The following is a 14,563-nucleotide window of genomic DNA, read 5'->3' as shown; positions in this document are numbered from 1 at the left end:
TGATCAGTGCTCTGAAGAAAGAAGTCAAGGGGTTGAAAGTAGAAAATAACAGAGGGAAACCTATTTTTTGTGTGGTGGCCAAGAAGAGGAGACATCTAAGCTTAGGTGTGAAAGGAGCTTTGGAGACGGTCAGGTGAAGGGGTTGGGGGAGAACATTCAGAGGGAACGAGATGAGCAGGGTCCTGAGGTGGCTGTGAGCTTGGTGTATTTCAGAAGCTAATGAGGCATTGGGCTGAAGCAGGGGGAACCAGGAAAAGGAGCTTAGGGAGAGGTTGGAGAGAGGGTAGGGCCTTGTGGGCTGTGAGAGGAAGTTTGGATTTAAAAAGAAAATTTATTGAAGCTTAAGACACATACAAAAAAGTACACGAACCATAAACCTGACGTCTAATGGCATTCATTAGTTTGGCCTGCTTTTGAACTCAGTACAAACAAATCATACAGTTAGCTCTCTTTTGTTGCCTTGTGCTCAACAGTATGATCTTGAGATTTAACCATATTTTTCTGGTGACTGAAATCACTTTTATTGCTGTTGAATATTTTGTTGTGTGACTATACCAGACTTATTTATTCACCTACTATTAATGGACGTTTGGTTACTTTTCAATTTGGGCATGTTTAGGAAAAGTGCTAGCTAATGGGGCTAATAATCTAGTACAATTTTGTACCTGTCTTACGAGGTACAAAATTGTACTAGATTATTAGCCCCATTAGCTAGCGCATATATATGTGTGTGTGTATACACACACACATATGTATGTATGTATGTATGTATGTATGTATGTATGTATGTATGTATTTCTGAGGAGTGTGTGTGTATACCTCAGGGTAGGCTTGCTGGGGCATAGGGTAGGCATATGTTGGGCTTTAACAGATACTGCCAAGCACTTTTCCAGCCGTCTTGTACCAACCTACGCTCTCACCAGAAATGTGTGAGCATTCCAGTTGCTTCAATCCCCCTCCAGCACTTGGTATTATTATTCCACCTGCCTTGTTCATTTTAGCCATCCCAACGGGTGTTGTTGTGTTGCATTGCACCTGCAGTTAGTCGCTGGTGACTCATGAGGCTGAGCCCCTTCTCATATTTACATTGGCCGTCTGGAGATTTTCTTTTGTCCACCATTTGTTCAGGTATTTGGCTCATCCTTCTATCGAGTAGTCTCTGTTTTTCTTATCGATTTGTCTGAGGTCTTGCACAGTCCAGCTATGAGTCCTGTGTTCGATATATGTTTTGCAGATACCTTCGGTCCCTCAGTGGGTTGCCTTTTGACTTCTCTTTAGTGAATAAAAGCGACTCATTTCAAAGTAATGAAATTTATCTTCTTTTCCCTTGTGGGGTAGTGTTTATTTTTGTGTCCTTTAAAAGACATCTTTGCAGATTCCAAGTCAAGTGTTTGGAGTTGTATCTGATACGCAGTTAGGGTCCATTGATAGGTGTGAGCAGGAAAGTGATGTGACCCGGTTTCCATTTGTAGAAGTGCGTGTGTATTGTTACCTAGCAGTTAGAACAGAGGGGAAGGAGAGGACAAAGGGGTCAGTGCCGTCCGTGTGGGGTCAGCTGCGTCAGCTGGGACATAGTGATGTTTCAGAATTGACGGGATTCACGCGCGATTGCCTGGGTGGGGTTGTAGAGGAAAAGAGAGAAACCGGAGGTGATCCTGAGGTTGTGGTTTAGAACTGAAGTGGGTAGTAATGCCATCTACTGAGAGGTGGCAACTGAAGACACATGGGGATGATAGGGAAAGGAGTTTCTTCTAAAGCGAGATACATTTTCATGAGATGCCTTCTGTGCATGTTCACTTTGAGATGTCTCTGAAGCACCGTCTGGAGGTATCTTAGACACGTGAGTGTGATCTCAGACTCGTGTCAGAAGTGTGTTGCATGTGTGCAGGGAGTGGCACACTGTAGGCAGGGGATCCGAATTCAAAGGCCCTTTGGCCTTTCCTGATTTCTCCAGAGGGAGAATTGATCCCTCTTTCCTTTATATGCTTCTGTATTCGGTACAGATTTCTGTCATGTTATCTGTGTTTCCTTCTTTCCTTCCCTCCTTCCTCCCTTGCCTCCCTCCTTCCTCTCTCCCTTCCTCCTTCCTTTCTTTCTTTCCTCCTTTCTTTTCTTTTCTTTTCTTTTCTTTCTTTCTTTCTTTCTTTCTTTCTTTCTTTCTTTCTTTCTTTCTTTCTTTCTTTCTTTCTTCCAACTCCATCTCACTTAATTAGTCTGGGAGTTCATTGAGAGCAAGGTATCTGGTAAACTGTCTCTACTTTGCATGAGTCATTCATTTTTGTTAACCAGGTGAATGAGTTTCCTTAAAAAAGAAAAACACAAACCCCGCACCACCCCCCCCCACCAAAAAAAAAAGACTCTGAAACCAAAACCCGCCAATCAACCAGCATTCACAAAATGTTCTACAAATTCCAGTAATAAGTCAATAAGATAAAGAAAAGCCTCAATACTTGAGCAGATAGAACAAAGATCGTTTCCAGGATATTCAGGTTACCTCCTGACAGTGAGTAATGAAATGATTTTGAGCTTTGTGCCTCGATGCACTGGACCCATCTGATGGCATGGCTGTTGAAACAGACTGCCTGCTCCGTGTCAGGGTCAGTAAGAAGATGCAAATTTCCATCACAAAGCGGAGCTGAAAAAATGCAGAAATAATTGGGGCAGAGAAGGGAATTAACACCTTTTTTCCAACATCCTCCTTCCTATGCCTTCAGCAGCCCCCAGAGCTGGTTCTTTTTGGAGGCAAGAGGAAGTCGTAATGCTCTACATGAAAGCCATGCTTGTTCTCCAGGCTGGTGGTCAGTATTAGGATCCAAACTACCTCACAGCTCTGCTGAAGCTGGTTTCAGTGCTTCTCAGGGAAGCGCGAAGCTTAGAGGATGCAGAGAAGAGCAAAGTTGCAGTATGGTGAACTTATCTACCCAGAGTTTTGAAACTCTGCATCTTGGGGCGCCTGGGTGGCTCAGTCGGTTGGGCGGCCGACTACAGCTCAGGTCATGATCTCACGGTCTGTGAATTCGAGCCTCGCATTGGGCTCTGTGCTGGCAGCTCGGAGCCTGGAGCCTGCTTCCGATTCTGTGTCTCCCTCTCTCTCTGCCCCTTCCCTGCTCATGTTCTCTGTCTCTCTCTCTCAAAACAAATAATAAACATTAAAAAAAGGATTTAAAAAAATTTTTTTAAAAGGAATTCTGCATCTCTTTGTCTGGACAAGTGGTACCCAATAAACATGTAATATGAGCTACATATGTAATTTAAAAATTTTTAGTCATCATATTAAAATTGGCAACAAGAAACAGGGGAAATTAACTTTCACAGTGTATTTTATGTAACCCAAGATATTGTAATTGTTCACATTTTAACCTGCCATATAAAAATCACTAATGAACATCTAATCTTTTTTTTTTTGTATGAAGTCCTCAGAATCAAATATGTATCTTTGTTCCAAAAAGCCACCTTTCAAGGGTTCAATAGCCACATGTGGTGAGTAGGTACCATATTGGATGCCATAGATCCAGACTTAAAAACCAGGGGCACCTGGCTGGCACAGTCAGTGGAATGTCCAACTTTGGCTCAGGTCATGATCTCCCAGTTCGTGAGTTTGAGCCCCACACAGGGCTCACTGCTGTCAGTGTGGAGCCTGCTTTGGACCCTCTGTTTCCTTCTCTGTACCCCTGCCCCGCTTGTGCTCTCTCTCTCTCTCAAAAATAAATAGACACTAAAAAAGAGTCTGTTTCTCCATTTGTCTCTCTCTTTAAAAAAACCAAACAAACAACTGTTGGCGTTCTTATTGTTTCTCAGAGTTCTGGCTTTGGTCTGACTTCTGTAGAGCTTTCTGAGATCCGGGGCATCGTTCTCCGTTCGCCTCTTACTCCCCAAACCACCCTGCAGCTCCAACTTGACCTCCTCTCTCCTTAGAGCTGCTATCAATCACTCAGTTCCTTGCTTTCTGTTCCTCCTGAGACCATCTGTGGATGAGACCCAGGCCTGTTCTCTGCCTTTGTCCATTTCGGCCCCAGAAGTGCCTTCCACGTTGGGCTTTCTCGCTAATATGATGCAAAAACAGGAGATAAAATAAAAAATGTGGGGGAAATACGACATTGAGGGAAAGATTCAAAATCCTTCAAATCTTTCCCTGTGCAATGGCTGACTTTTCAGTGAGGCGGAAGCTGGAAACCCTAGCTGTTCTGTTTCCCTCCACGGAGGGCTTTCGGCATTTGTTTCGAAGGACGAGACCCACCAAGCCCCCGCTCCTACAGCTCCCACCATCAGCTAAGGCCAAAAGGTAGCTTCCTACTAATGGCCTGTCTTCCTGGCCATCTGCTCAGAGACACACAAAGCGAGATCGACAAGTAGACGATCTCTGAAGTTCTCTGAACCGACTGATAGCCCTCTCACTGAATCTCTGCCTCGACCAGGGGTTATGGGACACCTTTAGTTTTTTTCCTCCTACAGGACAAGTTGAACATGAATGATCGTGTGGCTTGAAAGGGGGCACGAGGTTATGATGAACTGCAGGGTGGATGTTGATGGCCCTGGGCTGGGGTGGCAAAAGGAATCGGCTCCATTAGCTTGTTAAAAAGGACTTTTTTTTTTATTAAAAAAAATTTTTTTTAATGTTTATTTATTTTTGAGACAGAGAGAGACAGAGCATGAGTAGGGGAGGGGCAGAGAGAGAGGGAGACACAGAATCGGAAGCAGGCTCCAGGCTCTGAGCCGTCAGCCCAGAGCCTGACGCAGGGCTCGAACTCACGAACCGTGAGATCGTGACCTGAGCTGAAGTCGGACGCTCAACCGACTGAGCCACCCAGGCGCCCCTAAAAAGGACTTTTAAAGAGGAAATAAAGAGTGAAACCAATGTATTTCCATGCCGACGAAGACGAAGGAGCACCCGCTGAAGACACTTCCCACGTCTCACGTACCGCTGGAGGCATTAGCGGCCGGGCTCACCTACGTGCCGGCATGCCCAGCGTGGTGACAGCTCTGTGTTCCGGAGGCCCACTCTGTCCTCTTCTCCCAGCTGCGGTGAAACGCTTGACAGGCCCAGCCCAGGGGGATTCTTTCTCGGTGACCCCCTCAGACAGGGCTCACCTTTGGGAGGCAATCTCTGTGAATTCTGCAGTTGCCCGGGATTTAGGAGCAATGAAGTAAGTGACGTGGCAGCTAAGGTCCCACACTGAGTCAAAAGGCCTGCCTGAAACCAGCTGCAGGTTGTCAAGAGAGGGCTGATGAGCAAACTTTGGTCATTTCATTAGACATTCATACACGGTAAGAATATACTCTAAAGTCTTTCTCTGAAGACCCTCGGTGGCCTGAGTTATCAATCATTACCTGTCTTGGCCACACAGACTGTCTGGGTATTAATGAATGATTTTTAGGCAGCCATTCTAGGCCCGTGTTAGGTATCTTAATGTGGAGGTATATTGGAATACTTTATCCTTCGCAGTGTGATCAAGGGCTGTTGGGAGGTCCATACTCCTAACTGGTTCGAATGAATGTCTGAGCACTCCGATAAATGAATGTGAATACCCTGGTCATTATGAAAAATGTTATTCCTATTGTAGGCAATTAAGATATATTAAGCCCTTGTCGTGTAAGAAATGTGCAGAGCAGAATCAAGGTAGGTTATTCACAGAGTTGGGTGCTAAAACTTCCCTTTTATTTTAAAGGAAGACGGGAGACTTGGAATTCATTGGATGATAAATCCAGTCTGTGATTTAGATGAAGGTTTTCACTGCCAACCCCGTGGTAGATGTTCTCATTGCCTCATGCCCAAATTACTGGAGAAGACTTTTTTTAGATGAGACTGTTGGAGCTCATCCAGAAGTCTTTCTTACTTCTTCCTTGGTAGCACATCTCTCCTTCTATTCAAGTATCTGCTGTCATTGTGCCCTGGGATGTGAGTCACGATTGGCCTACATGTGTGGCGTTAAGCTGATTCCACTTTGTGATTACTTTACGGTTAGTAAAGTAATGGACATGTGACCCCACCGTGGCCAATGCTCTGCAAGAAGATGCTGTGGGACCTCTGGAAAGTATTTTCTTCTTTGGTAAAGTGAGAACATGTCTGGAGCCTCCGTCTTGGGGAAGAAACCCTAGGCTGAAAGTCTGCACACTTTGCCTCCTTAAGAAACCCATCCTGAGAAAAATATGTAAGTTCAAGGAGTTTATTTGGGGAGCACCCTTAGGAGACATCAGTAGGAAAGTGGGGAAGGGATAGGGACAGGAAGGAGGTCAACAGAGTGTCTGCTGTGAGCCAACCCACCCCTCCTGGGCCCTCTGGGAGAATGTAGAGCACACGCTTCAGAGCTGTCCCAGCCAAGAGGTGAGGAAACCCAAGTGTTCGTTCATCAACTCCTATGAGGCATTGTTTGAGCAGTGCTACCAACCTGTTAGCTCCCTAGTACTTACTGCCTGCCCTGCCCACAGATGGGATCACTCCTGTGGCCAGAGAGAGCCTGCAGGCAGAGAGCAGTGGGTACTGGCCGTGGGAAGCCTTTGGATCCGGGTGCATTGGACACGTGTGTTCTCAGGGATATGGGCGGACTGTGGCAATTTCCGCTAGGCTGCATACTTAACTAACCCTAGCACCGTTTTCCTCCAGATATTTTTTTGCGTGAGTCAATAAACTCCTATTATTTAAGGCATTTTCAGAAAGGTGCTCTCTTACTTAGGAACAAGGCTGATATTCGGCCTGTACGCACTGGTATAGCAGTAGAAGTTATTTACAGCCAACATCCATTCTGATGGCTCTGTCACCTGCTTTAACTGGTCAGTGCCAATGCTGTGCCACTTAAAAACCATGTCAAGTGGCACCCCTGTTTTATAGAAGAAGCATCTAATCATATGCCTCCCACTCAGTCTTCTTTTGGCGAGGTTCTTCATTCCCTAATTTATCCACAGTTTAATGACCGACTAGCAATTCTTCTTAGAACACCATTGTCATTATATCACTCTCTTTCTTGAGAATCCATAACCCAAAGATAAAATTTCTTAATATGATATTCAGTCTTCTGGTTCCTACCTACCTGTCTAATTCTATTACCCACTACTCTCATACATAAATCTATAAAATAGTAATAAAGTAATAGTAATAATAATAGTGATATTAATAATACAACTTAATAATACATTTATACATAATACATTTATTGAGTGCTTGCTCTGTGCCAGCCATTATGTCAAGTGGTTCATATGCATCGTCTCATATAATTTCCAGAACAACCCCAAAGGGTGGCTAGTATCATCAAAACCACTTTATAGATGCGGCAACTGTGGTCTGAAGAAGTCACACGTTAAAAAGAAGCAGAATCTAAGCATTTCTAAATAGAGACGCCGTGCCACAATTCATCCCCATCTGGACTCTGTGCTTCTGTGGGCATATTCGCACATTTTAAAATGTGACCAGTGCCTTGTATACTTTCTCACACTAAGCAAGTACCCGAAGTGGTATTTGCTGAATAAATGTTTCCCAAGGCTTCATCTGAGAGACTGTCTGACGCTATGACTTTTTTCCTGAATCTCTCTCTGCCCATGTCTTCCGTGACATCAGTTTGCAAAAAAGGAGGAAGTTATCTCAAGACTGGTAAGGAAAATAATATAAATCAGAACTCACTGATTTAAATATTTATTGAGGGCATGTCGAGAAAAAGAGATTTCCATACATTGCTAGGAGGGATATGAACTGGTTCTGCCTTTTCAGAAAGCCGTTTTGGTAGGTTCTACTAAGATGAAAAAATGTTTATTTCCTTGGACCCAACAATTTACAAACTATAGGACTCTATCCAATAGAAACAAAAGCACCAGGAGGTATACGTAAAAATGCTTTTTCTGCAATATAGTTTTCAGTGGCAAAAACTGGGGAAAAATAGGTGCATGTCCGTCAATAATGGGGTGGTTGCATAAATGATGGTTCATAATCATACTGTGAAATCTTAGGCAGACATTTAAAAAGTCACGTTAAAGCTCTTCAAGATGATGTTGAGGAATCAGCTCAAGGTAATGTTGTGTGAGAAATGCTACACGCAGAAAAGATTCATATAGTCTTGTTTTTGTAAAGTAAATAGTCCCCCCAGACTGGTATGTATGTGTGTGTCTGTGTCTGAAAAGAGGTGAATAAGTACAGAGAAGAATAGGAAAGAGAAAGTGCTGGTAGCATGGATTACCCGGCAGCGGGATAAGGCTGCGGTGCAGAGCCACTTCGGAGAGAGGGGGAAAGAAGCTACTGATCACAAAAAGAAAGAAGGAAGGAAGGAAGGAAGGAAGGAAGGAAGGAAGGAAGGAAGGAAGGAAAGAAAGAGAGAGAGAAAGAAAGAGAGAAAGAAGGAAAGGAAAGAAAGAGAAAGAAAGAAAGAGAAAAAGAAAGAAAGAAAGAAAGAAAGAAAGAGAAAGGAAGAAAGAGAAAGAGAAAGAAAGAAAGAAAAGAGAAAGAAAGAAAGAAAGAAAGAGAAAAAGAAAGAAACAGAAAGAAAGAAAGAAAGAAAGAAAGAAAGAAAGAAAGAGAAAAAGGAAGGAAGGAAGAGAAAGAAGGAAAGAAAGAGAAAGAGAAAGAAAGAAAGAAAAGGAAGGAAGAAAGAAAGAAAAAAGAAAGAGAGAAAGAGAAAGAAAGAAAGAAAGAGGAAGGAAGGAATGAAGAGAAAGAAGGAAAGAAAGAAAGAAAGAGAAAGAAAGAAAAAGAAAGGAAGGAACGGAGAGAAAGAAGGAAAGAAAGAGAGAGAGAGAAAGAAAGAAAGAAAGAAAGAAAGAGAAAGGAAGGAACGAAGAGGAAGGAAAGAAAAAAGAAAGAGAAAGAGAAAGAAAGAAAGAAAAAGAAGGAAGGAAGGAATGAAGAGAAAGAAGGAAAGAAAGAAAGAAAGAAAGAAAGAAAAGAGAAAGAAAGAGAAAGAGAAAGAAGGAAAGAGAAAAAGAAAGAAAGAGAAAGAAAAAGAGAAAAAGAAAAAGGAAAGAAGGAAGAGAAAGAAGGAAAGAAAGAGAAAGAAAGGAAGAAAGAAAGAAAAAAGAAAGAGAGAGAGAAAGAGAGAAAGAAGGAAAGAAAGAAAGAAAGAAAGAAAGAAAGAAAGAAAGAAAGAAAGAGAAAGAAAAAGAAAGGAAGGAACGGAGAGAAAGAAGGAAAGAAAGAAAGAAAGAAAGAGAAAGAAAGAAAAGAAAGAAAAAGAAAAGCACAGCAGTGAAGAAAATGATCGCATGTATCTGTCTAGGCAAAATTAAGTACGTGTGGGTATGCATGTAAATACATTAAATTAGAAGTAAGAAAAGAAAAGAATAAAATAGGTGGCAACAGAATTCCTGCTTTAACCCCAACATATTCTGCAAACTCATTCAGATATTGTACCTGCAAACAAGGAAGATCTGCTCCCACCCTTTTAAGACTGGTGACGGCAGCTGCCTTTTTCCACAGAAAAGTCCAGATTTCCCGTCTTGGTCTTGTGATCACATCCATCTTCCTATCCTTCCAGAATGTTGACAGACTTGGCGGGCATCACTGTGCTTTCAGGAGGCTGGATGCCCTCCTATAATTTTGTTCTTCTCCCGGGAGGATGTCGCTCATCCGTAGGCAATCAGGTAGTCAGTAACTATTAACCTGAAGAGACAGGTTTTTTTTCTTTCTTTCTGGCTTTCATGTCCCTTCCCTGATCCCTCTAGGTCACTTTCAGTCACTTTACAATTTCACACACGTTCACATTCTGACTAATTGATGCTCACACTGAGATTTCTCCCTTGAATACAGCAAAGCCCACATTCCTGCCTTGGATTCCTACCTTGGATACCCTCCACTAGCAAAAAGGTAGTTGAAAAATATAGACCCCCAACTCCAGTTTCAGCAAAACCAAAAGAGACCGAAAATTTCAAACTGCAAAACTGATGGAAACAGCAGGTCCAAACAAAGTGGTGCCCAAGACGCCTAGAGCACCACCACATTTAAGAGCTGGGAATTCACCGGAAATAAGTCACCCGCGGGAGGCGAGAGGGGGCGAGAAATTCATATCGCTGCCGTTGCCAGAACTTCCCTGTTCTAGACACGTTTCGGGAGACAGAGAGGATGAGGGTAAATGAGCAGCTACATCGGCAGGCCATGCTTGCAGGAAGCTGTCTGTTCTTCCTGGCGGTGGAGGAGAGAAAAGTCTTTGCATTGCAAAAGACTCTCTGGTTGTCCATCCCCATTAGGATAATGGGGGAGGGAAAGAATAATCAAACACACATACACACGCACGCACACGGACATCACATTCAAGTACGCCTGGAACAGGAAATGTACACGACACAGACTTCTTTTTTTAATTTTTACTGATTTATTTATTTTGAGAGAGAGAGTGAATCCTAAGCAGGCTCTGTGTTGTCAGTGCAGAGCCCGATGCCGGGCTCGAACCCTCGAACCGTGAGATCATGACCTGAGCTGAAACCAATAGTCAGATGCTTAACTGACTGAGCCACCCCGGCGCCCCACGACACAGACTTCTTACACATGGTTGTTAGAGAAAGTACTCTTTCCACGGTGAGTAGTAAAATATGTAAAAGGATCCATGCAGGGAATAAGCCGGAAAAAGCGATGGAAAACAATACAAAATGGTGGCAGAGAAAGACACTTGTTCAGAAAAAGGAAGTTACTATCAAAAAAATAAAAACCACAACCATTTTTCTACCTCAGATTAAGTAAACGTAATCCTATCAACTTTATGGAGTCAGAACATAAAGCAGAAGTGTACAAGCTCAGGGGCACCTGGGGGGCTCAGTTGGTTGAGTGCCTGACTTCAGTTCAGGTCATGATCTCGTGGTTCTTGAGTTTGAGCCCCGCGTCCAGGCTGAGAGCCTGAAGCCTGCTTCGAATTCTGTGTCTCCCTCTTCCTCTCCCTCCCTCTCTCTCTTCCTTTACTCACTCTCTCTCTCAGAAACATTAAAAAAAAATTTAAAAATTTTTAAAAAAAAGGTATATAAGCTCAGAGAAAAGATAGTAAGAATATGGGAAGTTGTCAGATAGGACTTCAGTAAAAAACATGAAAAAAACTCCATTGAATATTAATCTATCACATAAATGAATAATACTAATGTATCTATTAAAGAAAAACAGTTGATTAAATCAGATGATGGAGGTATAGGAGGGGAGGAGAAAGAGAAAATATATTAAATCTATCATTGTTTACAGTATGGCATTAAATTTTTTTTTTAACATTTATTTATTTTTGAGACAGGGAGAGACAGAGCATGAACAGGGGAGGGTCAGAGAGAGGGAGACACAGAATCTGAAAACAGGCTCCAGGCTCGGAGCTGTCAGCACAGAGCCCGACGCGGGGCTCGAACTCACGGACTGCGAGATCATGACCTGAGCCGAAGTCAGCTGCTTAACTGACTGAGCCACCCAGGCACCCCGTTTACAGTATGGAATTAACAGATACTGTATAAGTTACGGTCATAAAAATAACCACTACAACAAAAATATGTATGCTACTAAAGTTTAGAGGAAACCCAAACTATAAAGCAAAAGATGATGTGGTAAAGAACGTTTTGAAACTAGAAAAGGAAAGCCTAACATAAAATAGTAGGACAAACATAGTTATCATGTCAGTTGTTATAAATAAGTTAAAATCTGCGGGGGGGAAGAAGTCTCTCATATCTGGATCATGGAGACATATCCTAATAAGATATATCCTGGACTTCAGCGATAAAAAGTGAATCCTCTGGGAAGTCACCTAAAAGAGGAAAAAAATCAACTGGCCACAGACTTTCCCCCAGCAACAGTCAATGCTCCAAGACAGTAGAGTAATAGCTAGGAAATACTCCAGGAACGAAATGCGATCCAAAGATTTGATCCTCCTATCAAAGTTGTTCAGGGATAAAGATCACAGACAAAAATGGCAACAGAAAACAACGCGGAAATTGTTTTTCCTGCCTGCCTTTCTTGAGGTGCCTACTACGAGGGCTTGCAAACTATGGCCTGTGGGCCAAACCCAGTGAGCCCCTGTTTTTTCAAATAAAATTTTCTTATGAGGTGCCTGGGGGGGGGGGGGGGGCTCAGTCGGTTAAGCGTCTGACTTCAGCTCAGGTCATGATCTCACAGTGGATGAGCTCAAGCCCTGCGTCAGGCTCTGCACTGACAGTGCGGAGCCTACTGGGGATTCTCTCTCTCCCTCTCTCTCTCTCTCTCTGTCTCTCTCTCTTTCTCGGTCTCTCAAAATAAATAAATAAACTTAAAATATATATAAAGGTTTGTTGTAATGCAACTGCACTCATTCATTTCCGTACTGTCTGTGGCTACTTTGGTGCTCCAACAGCAGAGTGGAGTAGAGCTAAAATATTGAAAGCTTCGCTGGCCTCGGGACTAGACTGTACGCTCTTTAAAGGCAGGTGTCTTCCTTCATTCTTGGTGCTTCCTCTTGGCGTATGGGAAATGCTCCGTATGGATTTGCCCAATGCACGAAGGCCTCAGTTCTCTTGTACTTTTCCCTGGAATGCACTCGTATCCTCTGTCTTCTGGGTCTTCCTATCATTCCCCAAACAGACCCTTGGTAATAGAGGCATAAGAAGGGTCAATAACGTTGCAGGAAAAGTCTGCCAGAAGCTGCCAAGAGTTAACAGACTGACAGTGAGTTAGTCTTTCTGCGGGTTTGCCTTCACTGAATTTCACGTAGCTTCGAGTCCTGCTAAGAAAGCCTTTTATTTGTGCAATGATCTACAGATAACAATCTACTTAATCTTTTGTCCTTTCTCTGCCCAACTCCCATTAAAATGTGTTCAGTTCTCTTATAAAAACAAAGTTCTAAGGGAAGAAGGGCTATATTTAGCAGGGATAGAAATTAAACCAAAGGATTGCTTGTGAAATCAATCCTATTTCTCTCTTCTCTCTTCTGAGAGCTTTTCTGTCCCTTTTCTCCACCCCCCCCCCCTTTTATTCATGCTGGGCTCGCTTAGAATCCTAAGAAGGTTCCAAGCACGGGGGAAAATGGGTATCGGCCAGGACACCTGAGTTTTCCAAGAGGCAGTCACAGTGGTGGTTGAGAATGGAGGTTCTAGACTCAAAAAGCTCAGTTTAAAGTCTTCCTTTGTCCCTTACAAGCCGTGTGGCCTTGGATGTGTTAACTCTCAGGCCTCGGCGACCACGTCTGCAAAATGCGTATCTGAATACGCGCCCCTGTGAACCTACTTCACAGGCTTAGGGGAAAATGAAATGTTTCAGTAGAGAAAACGCACTGCTACTCGTGCTTGGTACCCACGAAGCATTCATGAGTACCAGCTAGTGTTACTGCTGCTGGGTCCATCCTTCGGTCTTTGCTGTTAAGGGAACAATTAGCTAAGGGATTGGTGCTATCTGCTGTAGAGCCGCAAGGAAGACACTGGATGAGAGGAATGTGCGAGGCTCTCGGGCTCCTAGCATCGAGGGTTTTCTTTCCCTCGATCTCTGCGGGGCAAGGCCTGCCTGCTCCGGGCACCGCGATGGCTCCACGTGGTGCTGGCTCCGCGTGGTTTGGGGCCAGGGTTTCTTCAGGAATTCCACTCGCGGCCGACGGTTCAGTGACGATGGCAACGATGATCCCCTCCTGTTCCAGGAAGAAGGAGTTTCTGGGTTTTGTTATTTTTGGAAAGCTTGTGGGTGCGCCTCATTGCTGGTTAAACAGATAAGGCTGTCGCTTGCTAGGAGATTTCCCTTCGTGGGGGGCTGGGGGGGCTTCCAAGAAGGGATGCATAATGCCGCTTGAAATATGATGTGCCTTAAGGAATCGCTTTAGCGCGACTGCCCCAGCTAAGAGTCACCTCCGAAGCCACACTAAAATTGGAACGATGTTACAATGACTATATATATGCAGGCTTTAAAGCCCTGGAACAACACGCTACAAAAGACCAATCGTAAATTCGGATACAAATGTGAAATCTCTGCTTTCTAGGGAGAGGGTAGTAACTTTCAGACTCTGAGCCCCAAGCAAGTGGCCTTTATTTTGGTTTTGTCTGGTTTCTTCTATACGGGTGAAAAAGTTTTCCTGGGCTCCCTAAGTGTCCCTGGCTGGGTCCAGAAAGCAAAGCGGCAAGGACAGGCTAGCAAGAGAAACATATATCCATTTATTTAATAGAAGTGTGATGCCACGTGGAGCCTTCCCAAGGAAATGAGACCAATGGCAACCGTTAGAGCTGCGAATTGCTCAGCGGGCGTGCTGGAGGGTGGGCGGCCGTGGGGGGATGTGACAGGTCACAGAGGAGGAGGCGAGCGTAGTGACCAGGGGAGACTGAGCAGGGCCCTTTGTTATGATTCTTCATAGTGTCCCTTTGTCTTGAGAGATAAGGGTGCTCCTTTCCTCCGGACCCCTCACAGAGGGGCTTTCAGAGAAGAAGGGGGAGAAGAGAGGGCAGATCTTCCTGCTTCTGCTGTTTGCTCAGACTCCTTCAGCTTAAAATATTCCATATGTCAAGGTGCCTTATTTGGAGGTATCATGCCTGAGCCCCATCGTGTCCTCACATTCTATCCCTGTTCTGCTGGCCTTCCTTGGAGAATCCCAAGCCTCCCGAGCATGCTGGCCTGCCACTTCTTTTTGGTCTCCCAGCCTCTTGCGATTTGTCACAAATTTCTAGACTTGGATGATGC

Source organism: Felis catus, chromosome C2 (genome assembly GCF_018350175.1).
Source record: "Felis catus isolate Fca126 chromosome C2, F.catus_Fca126_mat1.0, whole genome shotgun sequence".
NCBI lineage: Eukaryota > Metazoa > Chordata > Mammalia > Carnivora > Felidae > Felis > Felis catus.
This window is presented reverse-complemented; position numbering follows the sequence as displayed.